Below are 21740 nucleotides of genomic sequence, written 5' to 3'. Positions count from 1 at the left end.
ATCTGTACTTTTTACACCCCAGAGGGAATGCTACCACTCTAGTTGAACTTGCAAATTTTTGTGATATTTTAAATATTTGTGCCATATTTCACATGCCTTCCTGGAATACATTCCTTCTAGTCAATATTTATAATTTAATTTTCCCATCATCCTTCATATCTCCTGGGAATAATAGGCCCCTGGGAGGGGCTGGGGTATGTACTTTTATCCAAACATGTTCTAATAAAATCTGCTAGCCATAGTACCCATTCTCTTAGCCTTGGGGAAACAGGAGTGAGTATGTGAATGACTAAATATTTTCCCTAAGATTTTTCAAATGGGAAATGTTAAAAAGTAATAGACCTTCACTAGTGAAAAAGCTGAAGAATGCAGGGACGCCTGGGTGGCCCAGCGGTTGAGCATCTGCCTTCAGCTCAGGGCATGATCCCGGGGTCCAGGACAGAGTCCCACATCAGTCTCCTTGCAGGGAGCCTGCTTCTCCTCCCTCTGCCTATGTCTCTGGCCTCTCTCTCTGTGTCTCTCATGAATAAATAAATAAAATCTTTAAAAAAAGAAAAAAAAAGAAAAAGCTAAAGAATGTAAAGGTAAGGAGCTATGTGAAGATTTGTTTCTCGAAAGTGGAGGAAGGCATTCAAAAAGAACAAAGTTAATATCCATAAAGTTAAAATTATTATCTAGCAGAGTTAGATAATAAATGTGAATTAGTCAAAATATAATTTTGATACAGATAATAATTGCTATTATTTTTAAGCTAAATATCCTGAAATAATTTTTACATGGCTGACAGCCTGCATGAGTATAGTTTATGTAGGAAAAACGCATTTAATTCTAAAATTTACTTAGGATTTTAACATTATCTATAGTTTACTTCAAAATGCCAATAATATCCTAATATGATAGCATATATTAATATGTAGCTATGATAAATAGTTTCTTATAAATGGCCCTAAATTATCAGGACATTATAATGTTTTCTGGGATCATAGATCCCTTGAGAAACTGATGAAAATTACAGCATCTCTTAAGGCAAAAAAAAATGCACATTTACACAAATTTTGAAAATTTCTAGAGAAGCACAGATGCCCTTGAAGCCCAACCATGGACCTCTTTAGAAATCCGTGAGCTCAGAGAGGCTTATTCTGTTCTGTTCTCTACATCTCCTATACCAGCCTACCTGTGTACATAAAAAAGGATAGTAAATTGGCATTTGTGAAAAACAAAATATATTTAGTATCCTGGTTGGCAAAGATACACAGTAAAATGGATGCAATAATCCCAAATTGCAATTAAGAATCAAAGAAAACATTAACATAATCAATTTTAAAAACATCTCTCTTGGGCAGCCCGGGTGGCTCAGTGATTTACCGCTGCCTTCAGCCCAGGGTGTGATCCTGGAGACCCGGGATCGAGTCCCACATCGGGTTCCCTGCATAGAGCCTGCTTCTCCCTCTGCCTGTGTCTCTGCCTTTCTCTCTGTCTCTCATGAATAAATAAATAAAATCTTAAAAAAAAAAAAAAACACATCTCTCTTGGTTTCATTTGGTTGGTTTAGTTTTTGCTTTAATTTTTGCTGTTGGTGGAAGTTGCTTGTTTTTCTCATGATTTCTTAGTATATTTCTTTTGTCTAATGTGAAATGCAAATGCTTTTCTTGTGATTTTTCTTCAGATTTCTTTATGATCTGATGCAAAATACAGGTGCTTACCTGCCACATTCCACATATTTTGTCTTCATATCTGTTGACTATGAAGATGGGGCAGCACTTTCAAATGTAATTCAAGATTGAATACAGATTCTATGTAATTAATAGAGATTCTAAACTGTCCTTACTATCAGCATCTCAAGGGATAATGTTTACACTATTTCAGTAGTCTGACATTTAATAATACATTTTATACTCTTTTTAATGACTACATGCCTGTTAATCTTCCTTATCCTACTTACAGCAAATTATTTAGGGACAGGTTCCAGGTCTTCTGTTTCCCATGTCACATTCACGGGGTATTTTGGTTAATATTATGAGCTATATGTGACAGAACCAACTCAAACTGCCATAGAGGAAAACAGGATGAGGGGTGTCATTGTCTTCAAAAACTAAAGAGTTCAGTGATAATTCTTCCTTTTGACACTGCCATATCTAGGAGTTCAAACAGTGATGCCAGGGTCAATCCTTACACAGTGTGCTCAGCTTTGCCCTGTGTTGGCTTTATCATTTGGTAGGTTCTTTCCATGTGGTTGCTCTTAGCACCTCCAGGCTTACATTGCCCTTGACTTCTCTTTCCAGTGATAACTGACACATTCCTAGAACGGATGCCATATACCTAACTTGAGTAATATGCCCATCTCTGAATTGGTCTGGACACAGAGATCAACTTTGTACAAATTATATGAGTGAAAAAATGAGAAGAGGTATGCCAAAGGAAAATCAAAGTATGATTATCAAAAGAATGGCAATTATCAGAAACAAATGGGTGCTGGACAGGAGAAAACACCATATATCTATTATACTGAATGTATTAGCTTTAAGCACATGTCAAACACTCAGCATCCTCTATCATTCAAGACTGAATATAAAGAATCATTTTTTTGCCTGTGTTAGTTCCCATTTGATTGTAAGGCACAAACACTTTCTCAATATACTTCAAGGAAAAACTGCTTTTATTTCATTCTCAACCAATATCACTGTAAGAATTACAGCAGGGTCTCCAGAACACCAAAAAGTTGTCAGGCAGCTAGGTATGTGGGGGAGTGGAAGGTGTTGGGGTGAGGGCTACAGGGTGGAAGAGAGGATATGTCCCTTATATTCTGTGTCTTTGTGCATTTTTGTGTCTCTCACTCTAAACCAGCTCTTCACTTAAGTCATTTATTTATTCCATGGTTTACAAATGGCCTCCCTCATCTAGGCTATCAAGAATAGAGAACTCAACACCAGAATGCACAGGAGCTGTATATGGCCATACTACTCTGCATTCACCGGATCTCATCTGATCTTGGAAGCTAAGCAGCATTGGGCCTGGTTAGTACTTAGATAGGAGAATGCACTGACTTCTAGTTCAGCTGCCCACAAAAGTCTCATTTCTCTAACCCATACCTGATGGGCCAAGGGAGGTGCGGGACCCACTCCTGGCTCCCTAGATGAGTTACCTGAAAGAGGAATAGGAATAGAAGGGTTGAGGATGAAAGTCACACAGCTCAAAGGACACCCCATGCTGGAGCTAGAGGAAGGGCAGGTCCCTTGAAAGTGACTGTGGAGGCAAAGAGGAAATTATTGACATCTTTAAGGCAATTTGATACAAAATTTAATTCTCCATTTTATCTCAACTACAAAAGGGGCACACAAAAGAAAATAAATAAGAAAATAAGACTGAAAAAATGGAAATTCTGTTCCATTTGTCAGGCAAAAAACTAAATTTCCATTTAAGGAAAATGGTAAAAAATTAAATGATCTGTTTATAATATATGAATTTTCACTCATCTATTTGAAAATAAGTTTACTAAAAATGCTTTACTTAATGTATTAGGTAAGTAATAATTAGTAGAATTTGAAGTTTCAAGGGATAATAAAAGTTACAAACTTCTAACTCCCATTAAAATATATTCACATATTCACATTTCTGTATCTTTGAAATTCATATTAGGGTTAATACCCAAGTAGTAGAGAATACCTGTCTAAGTAATGCTATTTCAAAAATAGCATTATAATATATAATAGTCTCAGCGTCTAAAGATTTACTAACTGCAAAAATAAGGGTTTTTAATTGCTTTAGCTATATTTTCCTTTTGCTCTGAATCTGTTATTTTTTAAAAATGGAAATAAACAAATTTTTTCCATTAAGTTTGAATAAACTTGAATCAAACACACAGAAATGTGTGATTCTGTTCCTTTTCAATATTCCATTTAAAATTAACCAATTATTTGGGGATCCATATGTTCCTTTTCAATATTCCATTTAAAATTAACCAATTACTTGGGGATCCCTGGGTGGCTCAGCGGTTTAGCACCTGCCTTTGGCCCAGGGCATGATCCTGGAGTCCTAGAATCGAGTCCCACATCAGGCTCCCTGCATAGAGCCTGCTTCTCCCTTTGCCTGTGTCTCTGCCTCTCTCTCTCTCTCTCTCTGTGTGTGTGTGTCTCTCATGAATAAATAAATAAAATCTTTAAAAAAAATAAAATAATTACCCAAGAAAAGTCAAATACTATTTCCCATAGTACCTTCCAATAGAGGGAAAAACAAAACTGATTTAATTCATTAAACAGCAACATTTAGACCATCTAGCAGTAGAAAGTCTATCAAATGTTTGTTTTCATAACTATATATTTAGGTGTTTATATTCCTACATGGGGTGGGTAGCTATCAATAGACTACAAGGAAATAACACTTCACTTAAATCTTAAATCTTTCCTTAACTTTGTCAGTTTAGGGTCATTAGTTGTGGTCCTCATAAACCTGGTGCTGTGAAATCTCCAGTTCATGAAGAAAAACTCCTAAGAATTGCCTAGAAAATGCATTATCCCCAATTCCTTGAGATTTCTGGGATTGTCTTTCTGGAATTTACATCTCCCAGATCCCATATTAACACTCACCTTTCTGAAGAAACAATTTGGAAACTAGTTATGGTAAGGAGTTTAAAATTCAACAGAGTAAAGGTTCAGTTCCCCCTTCTCCACTTATTGGTTATGAGATCTGGGACAAATAACTTAACTTCTCTCAGCCTGTTTCCTCAACCACAGAATGGCTACTGACCTCATGGGTTGTTGTGTGGATTAACTGAGATAAAATGTGTAAAGCACTTAAGACAGTACCAACCCTAAATAAATCGTCAATGGTAGTCATTGTTGGGAAAGAATTCATTATTTAAAAAAAATAATAGCAACCACAGGGCCATTCCTACTTTTGAAATTTGTACTGTTTTTTTATTACATATGGTAATTATGTTTCTATATCTGTCCTATCCACCCTCCCTGGACAGTGTACCCCTTGAGGATAGTGATTGTCTTATATTTTCATACTTAATCCAGATCTTTGTACATATTAGGCCTTAAGCAATTGCTTGTAAATGGAATTGAACCTAAAATCTTCCACAATCCCATTATTCCTGCTAGGATGCAAAGTTTTGGAGCTCTTTACTCTGCTATATGTAGTCGAAATATATTGCTTCTGAAAGCTTCAGTCAGATGCCACAATAAAAGACGCAGCCGTTCATGGTAAGACAGGTTATGCAGTGCTTTTTTTTTTTTTTTTAATTTTTTTAAATTTATTTATGATAGTCACACAGAGAGAGAGAGAGAGAGAGGGGCAGAGACACAGGCAGAGGGAGAAGCAGGCCCCATGCACCAGGAGCCCGACGTGGGATTCGATCCCGGGTCTCCAGGATCCTGCCCTGGGCCAAAGGCAGGCGCTAAACCGCTGCGCCATCCAGGGATCCCCTATGCAGTGCTTTTTAACTAGTTAGAAGAGCTCAAACTCTCAAGGCAAGTACTGAGTTAATGTCTAACAAAACCTGACTGCTCTTCCACTTTAAGTACTGACAGCGTTCTTAGCAGTCAGCACAGAAGAAAGGCCACAACATTCTTTGAAATATTGCATCAGAATTTTTGGTTCTGGGCTTCAACCCTTGCTGCATCAATTTACATTCTGAAGGTTATCTTCAAAGCCAGAAGGATGAGGAACAGAAAGGTTTGAAATAAAAAATTTCTAGGGGTTAGTATATCTAAAAATCCTTATATTTTAAAATTGGCTTCCCCTTGATAAATAGGACTCTGATTGTGGTAAGAGCCTTAATTCTTCTCCCCTTGAAAATGTACTTTTCCAATGTGGGAGAATGCACTGAACTACTTTTAAAGTTACACTCATGGATACTGACTGCAAAGATTTGCAGGTCCTGAAAGGGTTAGCATTTCTATTCCTTAAGAATCCTGACTCAACTCTGGTGCCAATAATCAGCAAACTAAACCAAATCCTCGTTAGGAGCTTTGAATACCTCCCACTTGTTTCTGAAGATGCCTCAGGGACTTACCTGTCCTAGATAAAATTCAGCGAAACATTGAAGTCTGGTGCTAAACTACAGAGTGGAGAGAGGTTGACTAAAGTCAGATAAACCTAACACCACCTGGAGGGTAAGGAAGAAAGTTTATTCTGATCTAGGGACAGAAAAGAGGGTGAGAAGATGAACTTGCTCTACTGAGGAAGAGAAGGAATTTCTAGGTGAGGGGTCAAGAGTAGAGGGGAAAGTCATCAGTGGTCACTTTGGGTAAGGGTTTTAATCAACCATTGCAAAACATTCCCAGTTAAAATCTCCAAAAGCTCCTCCACTTGACAAAGCAAATGCCCCTGTTTAAAATCTACTCCAGCATTCTTAGATTGATGATGTTAGGCATCCCTCAGGGTCAGTACTGGGTCCTCTTTCTTTTGCCTTCTATAGCCCCCCTGTCCTTAGCAACCTTTTGGATACATATCATGGATTAATTTGTACACCCTGAAGACTCAAATATTTTTATCTTCTGAGCTCCACCTCCCTACTTAACACTTCAGTGTGGGCATCTCAGCCACCTAAGTGTATCACCTCTAATGCAAAACCCTTGATCACCCCACAAAGTCAGCTTCACTCCTTTTCCTTGACTTAGTGCTATCTGCCTGCTTCTATTTGCCCTGACAACACCCAAAATGAAGCAATTTTCTATTTTATCTGGTTAACTCTGTCATCCCAAAAGGTCTTCCATGGCCACCTTTGTCCAGCTGGCATTCAGTCAGAGTGATTTCCTTTTTCTTTTAAGGAACAGGGCTTGATGGTGTCACATTCTGAGTAAACCTTTTACATGATTTACTTTTGTTCTTAGAATCTAATCTCAAGGGATGCCTGAGTGGCTTAATGGTTGAGCATCCACCTTCAGCCCAGGGTGTGATCCTGGGATCCTGGGATGAGTCTCACATCAGGCTCTCTGCCTATGTCTCTGCCTCTCTGTGTCTCTCATGAGTAAATAAATGAAAATCTTAAAAAAAAAAAAAAAAAAAAAGCCCTAATCTAAGAAAAAACTAATTTTTTTACATTATCCTTTTATTTTTTATCTTTTTCCCTTTTTTATATTTCCATGTGTTTATTTTTTAATTCAATTGATTAACATATAATATATTATTAGTTTCAGATATAGAGTTCAGTGATTCATCAGTTGCATATAACACCCAGTGCTCATTAGATCATGTGCCCTCCTTAATGTCCATCATCCAGGTACCCCATCCCCCCATCCACCTCCCCTTCAGCAACCCTCAGTTTGTTTCCTATGATTAAGAGTCTCTTATGGTTTGTCTCCCTCTCTGATTTTTGTCTTGTTTTATTTTTCCCTCTCTTCCTCTATGATCCTCTGTTGTGTTTCCTAAACTTCACATTTGAATGAGACCATAAGATAATTGTCTTTTTCTGATTGACTTACCTTGTTTAGCATAATACCCTCTAGTTCCAACCACATTGTTGCAAATGGCAAGATTTCAACTTTTTTGATGGCTGGGTAGTATTCCATTGTATATATGTACCACATTTTCTTTATTCATCTATCAATGGACATCAAGGCTCTTTTCATAGTTTGGTTATTGTGGACATTGCTGCTATAAACATCAGGGTGCAGGTGCTCCTTTGGATCACTATTTTTGTATCTTTGGGGTAAATACCTAGTAGTGCAAATGCTGGATTGTAGGGTAGCTCTATTTTCAACTTTTTGAGGAACCTCCATACTGTTTTCCTGAGTGGCTACACCAGCTTGCATTCCCACCAACAGTGCAAGAGGGTTCCCCTTTCTCTGCATCCTCGCCAACATGTGTCATTTCTTGACTTCTTTATTTTAGCCATTCTAACTGGTGTAAGGTGGTATTGTGTAAGGGACAGATAGAGCTAGGCAGGAAAGATAAGGGAAAGGCCCAGAGTCTGGCTCTCACAAATCTCTGTACACCAAGGACACCAGGAGGCCCCAAGGTCAGACTCCCATAAATACCAAAAACACTAAGATGCAACAGAGAGAAGGCAACAAAAACAGAGATAAGGAAGTAAATGTGGCCCCTTGGCTCCAAAATATGAGGGAATATCTTCCTTTGATGGCTATCAACTAATTACAGAGACTCAAAACAGTCAGATGTCATTCACTCAAGATGGCACAAGAAATCTCAAGTTCATCAACTCCCTAGTCAGGTTTTCTATAAAAGGCCAGTCCAAAAAGCCCTCAGTGGCAACGCTGTCAGGACCCCCTCTCACTTCTGAGAGCTTTCTTGGTACCTTACTTAATAAACTTCTGGTGCTTTAGTTACTCTCCTTTGTCCACGAGATTCATTCTTCAACTCCATGAGACAAGAACCAAACTCTCCTGCATCAGTATCTCATTGTGGTTTTGATTTGTATTTCCCTGATGCTGAATGATGTTGAGCATTTTTTCATGTGCTTGTTGGCTATATGTATTTCTTTTCTGAAGAAATGTCTGTTCATTCATTCATACACCCTGAAGACTCCAATATTTTTATCTTCTGAGCTCCACCTCCCTACTTAACACTTCAGTGTGGGCATCTCAGCCACCTAAGGGTCAAAACCCTTGATCACCCCACAAAGTCAGCTTCACTCCTTTTCCTTGACTTAGTACTATCTACCTGCTTCTATTTGCCCTGACAACACCCAAAATGAAGCAATTTTCTATTTTATCTGGTTAACTCTGTCATCCCAAAAGGTCTTCCATGGCCACCTTTGTCCTGCTGGCATTCAGTCAGAGTGATTTCTGTGTGAAATCACAGTGATTTCTGTTCTCATTTCTTGGTCACAGGCTAGGTAATCTCAAATTCTTAATATAGCCTAATGGCCCTATGTAATCTGATCCCTTTCAATTACAACTTTTTGACCTTTCTTCTCCCTCCTTACATTCCAGACACACCAATACCTTAAATATGTGAAGTCCTATATGAGTGCAGAGCCTTTATAAACATTCTTTTTCCACACTAACCCTCAAACACCATCACAGGGTAATTCCTACTCACTGCTTAAGACCTAACTTAAATGCCACTGTTTCTGGGAAGCCTTCTTTATGTCCTGGACTAGGTGAAGTGTGCCTCTGGGTTACTCTCTTCTTTTTCTATGCTGTAAATATAAGATTCTCTATACATTTTTAGAGAGAAGAAGAGAAGAAGGCAGAGAGAAGGCAACAAAAACATTTAGTGTATTGTCAGTCTCTCTCTAATCTGTGAGCTTCAACAGAAGCAGAGGCAATCTCTGTAGTGTTGTGTACTGAACGTTCAGGAGCTGGCATAGTGCCTGGCACGCAGTAGGGAAATAGTAAACATAATATTTTTGGAGAACTCACTAATGAAGGAAGCAAGTATATTAAAAGATCAACTAAAGACAGCAGCTCTATGAGCCAGGGTCCTCCAGGGAGGGAGAGGAGAGAGAGAGAGAGAGAGAGAGAGAAGAAGAAGGTTGAAATTTCTTGTAAGGAATTGGTTCATATGATTATGGAGGCTGGCAAATCTTATGATATGCAGGGTGAACTGGCAAGCTGGAGGTCCAGGAGACCTGATGGTTTAGGTCCAGTCCAAGTCCAAAGGTCTAAGACGCAGGAGCACCAATGCCCTACTTAGTTCAAAGGCCATCGGGCAAGAAGAATTATCCCTTACCCAGGGGAGGATCTTTTTGTTCTATTCAGGTCTTCTGCTGATTAGACGAGTCCCTCTCACATCACAGAAGGGCAATAAGCTTTACTCTGTCTACAGATTTAAATGTTAATCTCACCCAAAAACACCTCACGACACATTCAGGATAATGTCTGACCAAATACCTGAGCACACTATAGCCCAGTCAGGTTGGCACAAAAAATTAACCATTGCATTGGCTAAATGGTCTAAATGAGTTTGCCTTATTAGACATTAAATGTCCTGTCTCCAAGCTATTAATGGCAAAGCCAAAATCCTAACACACAAAATGTTTCAGCAAAGCCAAGTTGTCTGACATGTTGGACAACTCTGTTATGACTTTCTTTTCCTAACTGTTGCCTGCATTTTATTTCAAAAACATAAAAGTCAAGAAAAGAGTAGTCAAACTAATGATGTTAGATGGTCCATGGGCTCTCTGTATACCCCCACCACCACCACATACAGATTCCCCAAAACTCTAACACAAGCCTGTGTGTTTTTATCAGATTTTTCTGAAGTTCTGGACATAAGCTATAGTGAAGAAAAAAACATTTAGACCTGGATACTGAATACAATTTTTCTCATAGTCTGAGGGAAAAAATTATAAAAGTTAGCTATTTGCAGGGTCTCTTAAATGACAATCTATAGTCTCTAGCTTTATTTTTCTATAAGACTGTCCTCTTCTCAATCCTCAAAAATGAGTCCCTTCAAAATATGAATTCCCATCCTCATTTGGAAGAAATTCTCAAACTTGTCATAGAATCCATTGCCTTCCCTTATTCAAGGTTCATAGTGAAACACAATTAAGCACTCCAGTACATTTCCAGAATTTTATTCATTCTAGAAAAAGGTGATTGAAGTCTCCAGCCACACAATAAAAAAGAGTTTTGACACTCCAAATCTCATTGATCTCAATGGCTTTCAATATATTTGTTTTTCTCATCAGTCAGTTCTCCAAATGCTTCGCATGAATCTTTGTGTCCTTTCAAAATTCATATCGAAATATCCTAACCCCCAGTGTGATAGTATTGGGAGATGTCGCCTTTGGGAGGTAATTAGGCTGTGAGGGTAGAGCTTTTGGAATAAGATTAGTGTTCTTTTAAAAAGACACGAGAGAACATGCTTTCTCTCTCCTCTATACCACGTGAGGTTGCAATGTGCCCTTGCTGGAGACCTAATCTCAGACTTCTGGCCTCTAGAACTGTCAGAAATCAATTTCTGTTGTTGATAAGCCACACAGTCTATGGTATTTGTTATAGCAGCCCAAACTGAATAGGACACCAAACATAAAATATTTATCATGTTCCTATTATTTTGCATTTTGAAGAGTCACCACCAGTGGTAAGGTAAAGATATGCCCCTTCGTACTTTCAACTATCAGAGTGTAATATACACACATACATACATACATGCAAACACACTTTCATGGAAAAACAGTATTTTACATTTAAATGTAAATTTATCTGCAAAAGCTTTTCCTGCCAATAGTGGAGACAGCATTATACATTTTAATGCAGAGCAGTTTCTCTCTTGCTCATACCAAGTCAGGTTCTATCTTTGCCTAAGAAACTAACAGAGAACAGTGCATGCGTGAACAACATAAACATCTGTCCCACATCACCACCCCAGAAACAAAATGACTTAAAAAAACACATATTTGAAATGTTAATTTGTCTTGTTGTTTTTCCTTTTACCATCATCCAAACTCTCCCTAATCCCACTTCCCCACAACTGGTTTCTATAGCGGAGAATAGAAAAAGGTAAGGAAGATGGGCATTTCTTTCAGTGATACATATATACACTATGTAGATATATCTATATCTATATCTATATCTATAGTCAAACTTGATGTATCTTAAAATGTAACTTGTTGTAAGAGGAAAGCTATCTTCCAACTGCAACTTTGCAAGATGGATTTTTAAAATAGGATCATACTGCAGTCACCGGGTTTTTGAAAGGTGACCTTCACCCCCAACTACATTAGTCAGCAATTCAATTTTCTCAGTATCTTAAAGAGGTGATAATAGCTCCAAATTGTCCTGACATATGCTACCAGCTGCTTCTTTAAAGCAATAGTTATACAACTTCGCTTCTCTCAATTTGAATTTTTAAAAAATGTTCTTCTGTAGCAGTTGTTTTACACTTTCAAATTCAAGTTTGGAATTGAAAGTTTGGAAGTCATATGTACATGAGTTCCAACAGCCAGCCCTGACAAAACCTATTAAAGCCACTCTTATTGATACATAATTTTACCTTTCCGTAATTTCAGTATATGTTAGATAACTTGAAATGCTGTCCTATTTGATCATGTTTATATCATTTGTCATTGTAATTTCACCCTGCATCTGAAATAACACCACATATTTTCAAAGAATGTTCACATCTGTCACTTTATGAAAGTCTCACAACCACTGTGAATACATGTGGTATATAATATCAATCACAGTTCAGAGTAGGAGAAATGGAAGCTCAAAGAAATTAGAGTGTGGATATTTGCAATCGTTCTGTTTTGACCCCCTGTTCTTCCTTTACTTAAAATTACTCTTGTACCATATCATCATAGATTCAACACTCAAGTTTATGTGATAGCCTCAGAAAACTCTACCTTTAATTCCTCCTATTTATCCAAGCTCCAAGCTTTTGATGCCAAATGTCTCTTGACAATTTCTTGTTGTATATTTGACCATAAGAACCTGAACTGAACACTCCTACAATCTTTTTCTCTTTTACTAATTTCTGTTGCTATCACCCCAGCAGCCTACTCTGACTTAAAAATTCAGGTTTTTAGGGATTTGCCCAAACTTTTCCACAAATAAAATTAGTGTGATGTCATCCAGATCCTCATTCCTACCACAGAACATTTCAATAACTCCCCATTTCCTGCCACAATTGGCTGAAATTTCTCCCAGGCTCTTCACATCCCTTAACAGGTTGGAATCATTTTATCTACTGACCTCATTGTGGTTGCTACCCACCTCTGGTTCTAATCAACTGGTGCACTGCACTGCCTTGTGAAGATACCAGAATCATTCTTGATTTACTGCTTTTATGTGTTTCTTTTAACCCCAAATATTTTCCACCAATTACTCCTTATTCACCATTCTTTCCTTGTACGCCAACAAAAAGTAATGCCTGTCCCAAAAATTCAGTTTTTCAAGATTTTGGTATGGTATATTTCCAGAAATTTTTCTCATCTTTAAGCTCCTTCGAGATAATATGAAAACCAATAATGGTAACTTCTATATGTTTTGCCAAGTACCTTACCCCAGAGATTATACACATTGAAACAATGTAGGTAGTAAGGGTAATTCTGGACTAGGAATCTGAAAGCTTAGTCTACTAGCTAGTATGATTTTGGATAGCTCATTTAACCTCCTGGATTGCAAAATCCTATCTACAAACAAGAATATTAAAATAGGGAGAAAAAAATCCTTCAAAACTCACTTTCCATCTTCATGATTCACCTACTGAATAATTCCCATCAGCATATAAATAAGTAGTGATACCACCATCAGCCAAACCCCATATCACCTTCCACCTACCGTTCCATTTTTCTTATCCCCTTTATGGCAAGGTTGCTCAAAAAAATTTTTTTTCCAAAATGAGAGAGAGAGAAAGAGAGAGAGAGAAATCAAGAAACAGACTCTTAATTATAAAAAAACAAACTGATGGTTACCAGAGAGGAGGGGGATGGGGGGAAGGGTTTTGTCATGATGAGCACCAAGTGATGTACGGAAGTGTTGAATCATTATATTGTACACCTGAAACTAACTAGAATTAAAATAAAAACTTAATTTTTAAAAAAATGTTTTCCATTCTTTCTGGATCTATTTCTTTACTTCCATGTTTTTCCTCAACCCATTATAATCAGACATTGCGTTTCTCACACTAGTAAACCATGTTTATCAAGGTAATAAGTTATATCCATTTTGCAAAATCCAATGATCAATTTTCAGTTCCCATTTGACTGAAACTATTAACAGCCATTTAATGTAGTTGATCACTCTATCCTTCTTGAAACACATGTTTAACCTGGCTTCTATGATACCACACTATCCTGAGTTTTTCTCCTACCTCACTATCTACCTCCTTCTCAGCCTTCTTGTTGGTTTCTTCTTTTTTTTTTATTTCTGAAAGTTACAGTTCTCCAGGGCTTAATCCTTAGCCCATTTCTCTTTCAATCTATATTCATTCGCTAATCACACATTCAACTTTAAATATTATCCATACAGATACTCTCAAGCATATATCCTTTTGTAACCTTTCATTTGCACTTCAGATTCATATACTCCACTTCTTTTTTTTAAAGGTTTTATTTATTTATTCATGGGGGGGGGGCGGGGCAGAGACATAGGCAGAGGGAGAAGCAGGCTCCATGCAGGAAGCCCAATGTAGGACTCGATCCTAGGACTCCAGGATCACGCCCTGAGCCAAAGTTAGACACTCAACCGCTGAGCCACCCAGGCATCCCAATATACTCTACTTCTTATTAAACATCACCACTTAGATGTCCAAAAGGCATCTCACTTTAACATGTCCAAAATTCAACTCTTTAATAAAACCTGCCTTCTTTAAAATCCCCAAATTACCTCTTCCCTTATGCTTCCCCATCTCACTAAGTAGCACTATCTCTCAGGCCTTGCATGATGTTATACTTCCTCCTTCTTTACCTCATTGTTCTATACCATCTGCCATATTCACTCATGTCAAGCCACATGGGTTTCTTGCTATTTCTCTAGCACATCAAGTTTATTCTGTCTCAGAACTTCATAGTTCCTGCTCCTTCTACATATAATCACCTTGTCCAAGATATTTGCATAGATTACTTCTTCAATTTATTCTAGTCATCTTCCAAAAACTCCCCCCATTCTGAGTATCCTATATTTAAAATAGTGAACATACACACACATACACATACACACACACACATACACGTTTATTCTCTATCCCCTTACTCTGCTTTGTTTTTTAGAATTTATCACAACGTGATATATTTTATATTCATTCATTTTTTTCTTATTTTCTTTCCCTTCTAAGTTGTATAGTTGCTAAAGGGGATCATATCTCTCATTTATCATTATTTCCTCCACTGTTTAGAATAGAGACTGGCACTAGTACATACTTGTTGAATGAATGAATGATATTACCATGTTGATATAACATTTTTACTATTGTTTACTCAGTTTTATCTAAATTGAATGTCTTTGTTAATTAAATGGCTATATTTCAAATGAAAAAAAATACAAGTAACCAATTCACAGTAGCATTTGTCACAAATGATAAATGTATATACGGAAAACAAAATAGTATTATGACATTTCAGTTAGCTATTATTCTATTAAAGACTGAGTTTGGGCCTCCTTCCATTAATAAAAGGAGATTATAAGGTATTGGAGAGGTCATAAAGACATACCAACACCAAACTTAGACTTTGCCTTCCTGAGTAAATCAAAATAATCAGGAGGAAACTTTTTGCTTATGAGATTCAAGATTATTGGAAGCCATGCCATTAGACTACCTAAAATCACCGCATACGTCATCAGTAGTTGACTTGTGGCATGTTGGGATGTCCTGCAACTAAATGGTTAAGCCCCTCACACATCTCACTCTATGAGGAATAAAAACATATTGCAAAAATTCACATATCTATCCAGGGTAGACTAATATTTGGAACCATATTTTCGCATCCCAGGGCTCTATCCATTAAATTAACCATCTCCCCCATTTTATGCCAAAACTATACTTCCCATCTTTCTACACACCTGTAATCTGGCTTTGGCCTTCCCTAAAGTGATCAGATATCCTAAATCTCTGACCACAAATTGCACTCAAAGTTTACCCATGGGTTAAATCAAGGTCTAGGAAAATAAATTTCACAACTCTTAATACAAAGTCAATTATACTATGGGACTCCTTTTTAAAGAGTTTATATAATTTGCATATGTGAAATGAAGTTGATGTGCAGCCAAAATGACAGAAACAGATGCCCCTGCCATCACTTAATATGAAACATATTTTTCCATGCTGGTGAACAGAAGGCTATCAGCTGCAGAGGCTATAGGTGAAAAGGGTCTTACATTTTAGAATCCATTAAATATAAAATGTCTCCAAATTGTTCCCAAAACACATTTTATTTTATTCATTTGAATGCTATACATTCTTATATTGGGTTAAATTATAAACCCACTGCTTAATGGTTTATATTTCCACTCTGCTTCTAAGATATAAATAGCCAGATTGGAAACCTGAACTTCTGATCACCTTAGGCCTGGTAAACAGTGGTTTATTACAAATGGTTGTCATAGTAATAAATAACACTATTGTAAAACTGAGATAGAATGATATATCCACATAAAATTAACATAACTTAAAATATCCAATCAAGAATGGTTAAGATAAAATCCTAAATCTACTATAGTATAACAGTGATTTAAATATGCATATTTAGCAGGTTTTCCAGCTTTAATTTATTCATTTACTCAATGGTCATTTGTTGTTAGGAAGCAATATGATATGGTCAGTAGCGCAAGAAATTTGTTATCATAAACTCCTGGGTTCATATCTTACCTCTCCCACTACCAGTTCTATGGCCTTGGGTTAGAAATCTGGCTCTTCCAAGGCTCTATTTTCTACATAAAAAATGGTAAGACCTTTCAAAGCTGTTGTAAAATTAAATTAAGTTAAATTAAAAAGTAACATGTGATTCAGTCAATCTACTCATAAACTCCTCTTCCTTGGAGGCAACCTCTCCTACTATGTGATATGATATATATTATAAACACAAAGGTATGGGGCATAGTTGTTGATTCAGGAGTTCTCAGTGTAAAAAAATTTCAAGTCTTTTCCACTTTAGTGCCATACAATATGATTTCTCAGACTGGAAAGCTGGACACAATTCTACTATCCTCTGGTGTCTCATTCTTTTTTATCCTTCAGATCTGAGCCTAAATGCCACCTCTGAAAAGAAGTCTATTCTGGCTGGCTCCTAATATATAGTTAGTCTTAATTCCCAATATTCCTTTTATTCCCTTCATGGTATTTATTACAATTTATATAATCCTGTGTGTGTGTGCATATGTGTTTTCCTCTACTGCTAGACTATAAGAGGATTGACAATACATTTTTTGGTGTTAGTAATATCTCCAATTCCTTCTCTAATTTTTTGGTGTTAGTAATATCCCCAATTCCTTCTCTAATAGCCTAGCACTTAGAAAACATTCAAAGAAATGTGTTCAATAAATGAATGGAGATATAGTGTTGAACAATAAAAACATATCTCTTTCACTTATGAAAGTAATATTCTTAAGTGAAAAACAGATATTAAACAAATTTCAAAAGTTGTTCAACTACAATTAAGTAAGTTAAGTAAATACAATATATTTCATACATGAAATATGAAAAAATATGCTAGGAGTACTTATTTTTGAGTAATTATCTATAATAAAATTCAATGAGTACTATGATCAAGAAATGTTCCAAGTTCTTCATGGTAAAAGACTTGTTCTAACCAGTCAAGGGGAGAAATCTGAGATTTCATGGAGTAGCTGATATTCTGATCTAGGACTAAACATGGGTATAATATTGTCAGAAGTTTAAAGAGTAAGAGAATATTCAATGGTAAAGGCCTTATGGTAAACAGACATCCACAGAATATTTTGTAAAGATAGAAAGAAATGCCGATCAGTACAAGGGGAAAAGATCAGGAATCAAAAGTAACTTAACAGGGAGAACTTCAGGTTTAGTTTTGACATGTAAAGAGTTCAGAAGTCATTGTTTTCATTCAAAAAAAAAAAAGCTGAACATATGGCTAAACTAAAAGTAAATTACTTTTCTCAGACTTACTAGAAAACTGAATTTGCAGGGTAAACCACCAGCCCAAAATCTCAAGAGACAGGTTCATTCAGAGAGACAAAGCTAAGATCTGAATAGAAGCTGATAAAGTTATAAATATAAATTATATTACTTCCCAAGGCTGTTCTTTAAAAAAAAAAAAAAAAGATTTTATTTATTTATTCATGAGAGACAGAGAGAGAGAGGCAGAGGGAGAAGTAGGCTCCATGCAGGGAGCCTGATGTGGCACTTGATCCCAGCACTCCAGGATCACACCCTGAGCCAAAGGCAGATGTTCAACCACTGAGCCACCCAGGCATCCCTTTCCTAAGGCTGTTCTAACATATTACCACAAACCTGGTGGCTTGAAACAACAGAAATTTAGTCTCACAGTTCTGGAGGCTAGAAGTCCAAAATCAAGATGTGGGCAGGCCATTCTCCCTTTGCAGCCTCTGGAGAAGAATCCTTTCTTGCCTCTTCCTACTTTCTGGTGGTTGCCAGCAAACCTCAACATTCCTGGCTTATGACTGCATCACTCTAATTTTTTTCTCTGTCTTCACATGGCTGTCTTCCTTCTGTGTTTCTCTATGCTTTCCTTTTGTGCAATGTCTCTGTGAAATATAGGTAGGCTGAGATTTTTCCAAATCCTCAAGTTCTTGTTTCATTTGGTTGTCAATTACTTTCTCAATTTTTCTCTTTCCTCTCACATTTTACTATAATCAGATCTCTCCCTATATTTTCTCTTCTGAAAACACCAGTCACCCAGTATAACCTCATCTTAACTTGATTATATCTGCAAAGACCCTATTTTGAAATAAGATCACTTTCACAGGTAATGGGGTTTAGAATTTAAACATATCTTTTTTTTGAGGGGTGATACAACTCATCCCGTTATAGATTGCCCTCCAGCCCCCAAAATTTATGTCTTTCCCACTTGCAAAATACATTTACTCCATCCTAATATCCCTGAGAGTCTTAACCCTATTCAGCATCAAATCTAATTCCAAAATCTCATCTAAGTATCGTCAACTCAAAAAGTACCAAGTCTTACCATCGAAATAATCTAAATTAAGTATGAGTGAAATTCTGGGTATAATCCCTTCTGGGGCAAAATTTCTTTCTACCTGTGGACATATGAAACTAGAAAATAAGTTTTCTGCTTCCAAAATACAATAGTGCAACAGACCTAAGGTAGACATTCTGAACCCAAAAGGTTGCTTCAATACCCTCTTGTCACTCTACCCAGAACATGTTTTAGTATATTTTGCTACATAGATAGGCTGAGAGTTTTTCGAATCATCAAATTCTAATCTTTTCATTTAACAATTCTCTCCTCAATTCATCTCCTTCTTCTCACATTTTACTCCAATCAGCAAGGAGAAACCAGGCCATGCCTTCAATATTTTCTATTTTTCACCCAAAAGTTAAACACAATTCAGCCAAGTTTCCTGCTACTTTATAACAAGGATGACTTTTCCTCCAGTTTTCAGTAATATGCTCTTCACTTCCACCTGAGACCTCAATAGAAACACCTTTAACCTCCACATTTCCATCAACTCTCCTCGAAGCAAGCAAGGCTTTTTCTATCATGTGCCTCAGATTCTCCCAGCCTCTACCATCCAATTCCAAATCTACTTCCACGTTTGTTTGTTGTTTTTTTTCCCTTTGTGTGTGTGTGTGTGTGTGTATTTATTACAGCATCTACTTGCCTGTACCAAAATCTGCTTTAGATTCTTAAGGCTGCCATAAAAAAACGATCACAAACTGACAACATAAATCAACAGAAAGTTATTCTGTCACAGTTCTAGAGACAAAAAAATCTGAATTCAAGGTGCCAACAGGGCCATATTCTCTCTGAAAACTCCAGGAAAGATTCTTTTCTTTTCTCTTTCTACCTTTTGGTGGTTGCCAGAAATCCTTGGCATTTTTTCAGCTTGTAGATGCATCACTCCAATTTCTGCCTCTGTCTTCACATGGCTGCTCTTCTTTGTATGTATCTGGTTTCTGTATTTAAGTCTCCTTCTCTTTCCTCCTAAAAAGATAACAGTCATTAGATGTACGGCCTACTCTAATCCAGTATGACCTCATCTTAACTTGATTACATCTACAAAAGCCCTATTTCCAAATAAGGTCTCATTTATAGCTACAAAGTTTAGGACTAGAAAGAGATGAGGTGTGCTGAATGGAAGTGAACTGCCAAGTTTTGGAGTAGCCAATTGAAACAAGCCAAATGAAAGTCACAGTCAAGCCCTTAATCTCTTATCTCAATAGTGTAAGCAAGAGCCTACACTAGAGAAGGCACTGACCACCCTCTGTTCTATTTTTCCTGGTGAGATAGTAATCGTGGAGGGCCAGATAGATCCGCACAGACATAGGGAGCTTTCTCACAGCTGAGGGAGCCCCCAACAACAACTTCCTGCAGGGTTTTTTTGACTTGGGGGCCAGAGGAAGGATGGAAGAAGGACAAGGAATGGAAAAGTACTGAAGACTGAATCAGAGCAGAGAAAAAGTATCTTCAGGGGACTCTCCCCTGAGTAAGGAGGTTTTGGCAGATGTGCCTAAAGCGGGCCCCAATAAAAAAGACTTTTGAATGCAAGTGCTTAGGCTAGGAATGCAGATGTGTGCAAGGGAATAGTTGGCCAGAAGGTCCCAAGTCCTTGACCAGAGACTCCCTCAGAGACTTTAGTTCATTGACTGTGCAATGAATCTGGTGGAGGGAACATAGCTCTTCCTCATTAGGGTTGGCAGGGAAAGCCTTTGTAAACTGCCTACTCTTGAGCCTGAAAAATCACATGTAAGTTTTTGGGCATGAATGGACTCCTCAAGGACCTGAACATATCTTTTGGGGGACAGTATTCAATCCGGAGCAAATGGTAATTTTGACAGGAGACTGAATGTGGTCAGGTATGAGAGTAAGAAGTTCCTGAGGCTATAATCTTAAGGCAAAAAGATGCTTTTATGGGCTTTACCTCTAGGAATCCCACCAGGTGCTTACAGTAAAGATATAAGGAAAATTTCCTCTTGGTTCTGGCAGTTCTAGTAATCAGTATGAAATATACCCAGAGTCTTCTCCATAACAAAGAACTTTCCTCCAGAGAAAAACACTTTTCTGGACCCTTATCCTAGTTGTGGAAGGGCATTCCTTTCACCCTAGCTTTACTGTCTCACCTGAGAAGAAACAATCACAATCAATAGGGCTCAAAAGTTCAAGGAAATAAGTTGAGAATGTTGCAGGCAGAGAAAAAAGTAGAGGACACTGAGGATAAAAGTATACCACTGGAAAAACAATTGTGAATGTCATGATCTCAAAATATAAGGCCCCTAAGAGACTGAAATTTAATTAGAAGATGATAGAACACTCCTTCTCCCCATACTTTACCACCATGCCAAAAATGCTCTAGTGTAAACTATGGATTACAGCTGAAAAAGCTGCAAGACAGACAGACTGAGAAGAAGTACTGAGGGAAGCTCAAAACCAAGAGAAAAGATGAAAGCAAAGACCCAGAGGAGTTTGAAATCTCTGGTATCTATAGATATAGCAATCATTAAATACAGCCCAAGTCCTAGGCAGATTACTATAAATTCTCATACCAGAAGACTGTTTACCTCAATTTCTATTGCTTGATACAATACAATAACTTAGGCATGTTATATTCATACCACAGAGAAGTGGAAACAAAGAGAAAATCTTGAAAGAAGCCAAAGGAGAAAACTGTGCATATTTCTAAGTGAAAGAAGCCAGTCTAGAAAGGCTACAGACCATATGATGCTAACTATATGTTATTATGGTAAAAGCAAAACTATAAATATAATAAAAAATATCAGTAGTGTAAAAAAATCAGTTGTTGCTAGAGGTCTGGGAGGGTAGAGAGGGAAGAAGAGATGAATAAGTGGAACACAAGGGATTTTTTTATGGCAGCAGAAAGAACTATTCTGTATGACACTGTAATGCAGATACATGACTCAGTGCATTTGTCAAAACCCACAGAACTGTGTAGCACCAAGTGTGTACCGCAATGTGTGCAAACTTTAAGAAAAATCATTTAGGAGGTCAGGATCACAGGATGGAAAGCAGTATGTGACAAAAGAATCCAACAGTATTACAAAGGTATAAAACGACTTCACTGGAAAGCATTGGGGGAAAAGTGCTGACTTTAGAACTTTAAAAATGAGTGGAATTTGGAATACAAAAGGTAAAGGGAACTATACATAAGCATTGTACTCTAGTTGATAAAGTAGCTTCAGGGGTAGAAGCT

General features: G+C 37.3%; 1 long non-coding RNA gene across 10 annotated transcripts in view; it reads right to left on the bottom strand.

Annotated features, from left to right (window-relative positions):
* Nucleotides 1-21740, bottom strand: part of LOC144312693 (uncharacterized) — a 241187-nt gene that overhangs the window by 39989 nt on the left and 179458 nt on the right. For all 10 annotated transcript variants that reach the window (XR_013378242.1, XR_013378243.1, XR_013378244.1 and 7 more), the window contains one exon: nucleotides 19380-19516. This is a non-coding gene — a long non-coding RNA (uncharacterized LOC144312693). The remainder of the gene's footprint in view (nucleotides 1-19379; nucleotides 19517-21740) is intronic.

Source organism: Canis aureus, chromosome 4 (assembly GCF_053574225.1).
Source record: "Canis aureus isolate CA01 chromosome 4, VMU_Caureus_v.1.0, whole genome shotgun sequence".
Classification (NCBI taxonomy): Eukaryota; Metazoa; Chordata; class Mammalia; order Carnivora; family Canidae; genus Canis; species Canis aureus.
Note: the sequence above shows the minus strand (reverse complement) of the source record. Positions and strands in the feature narration are given on the sequence as shown.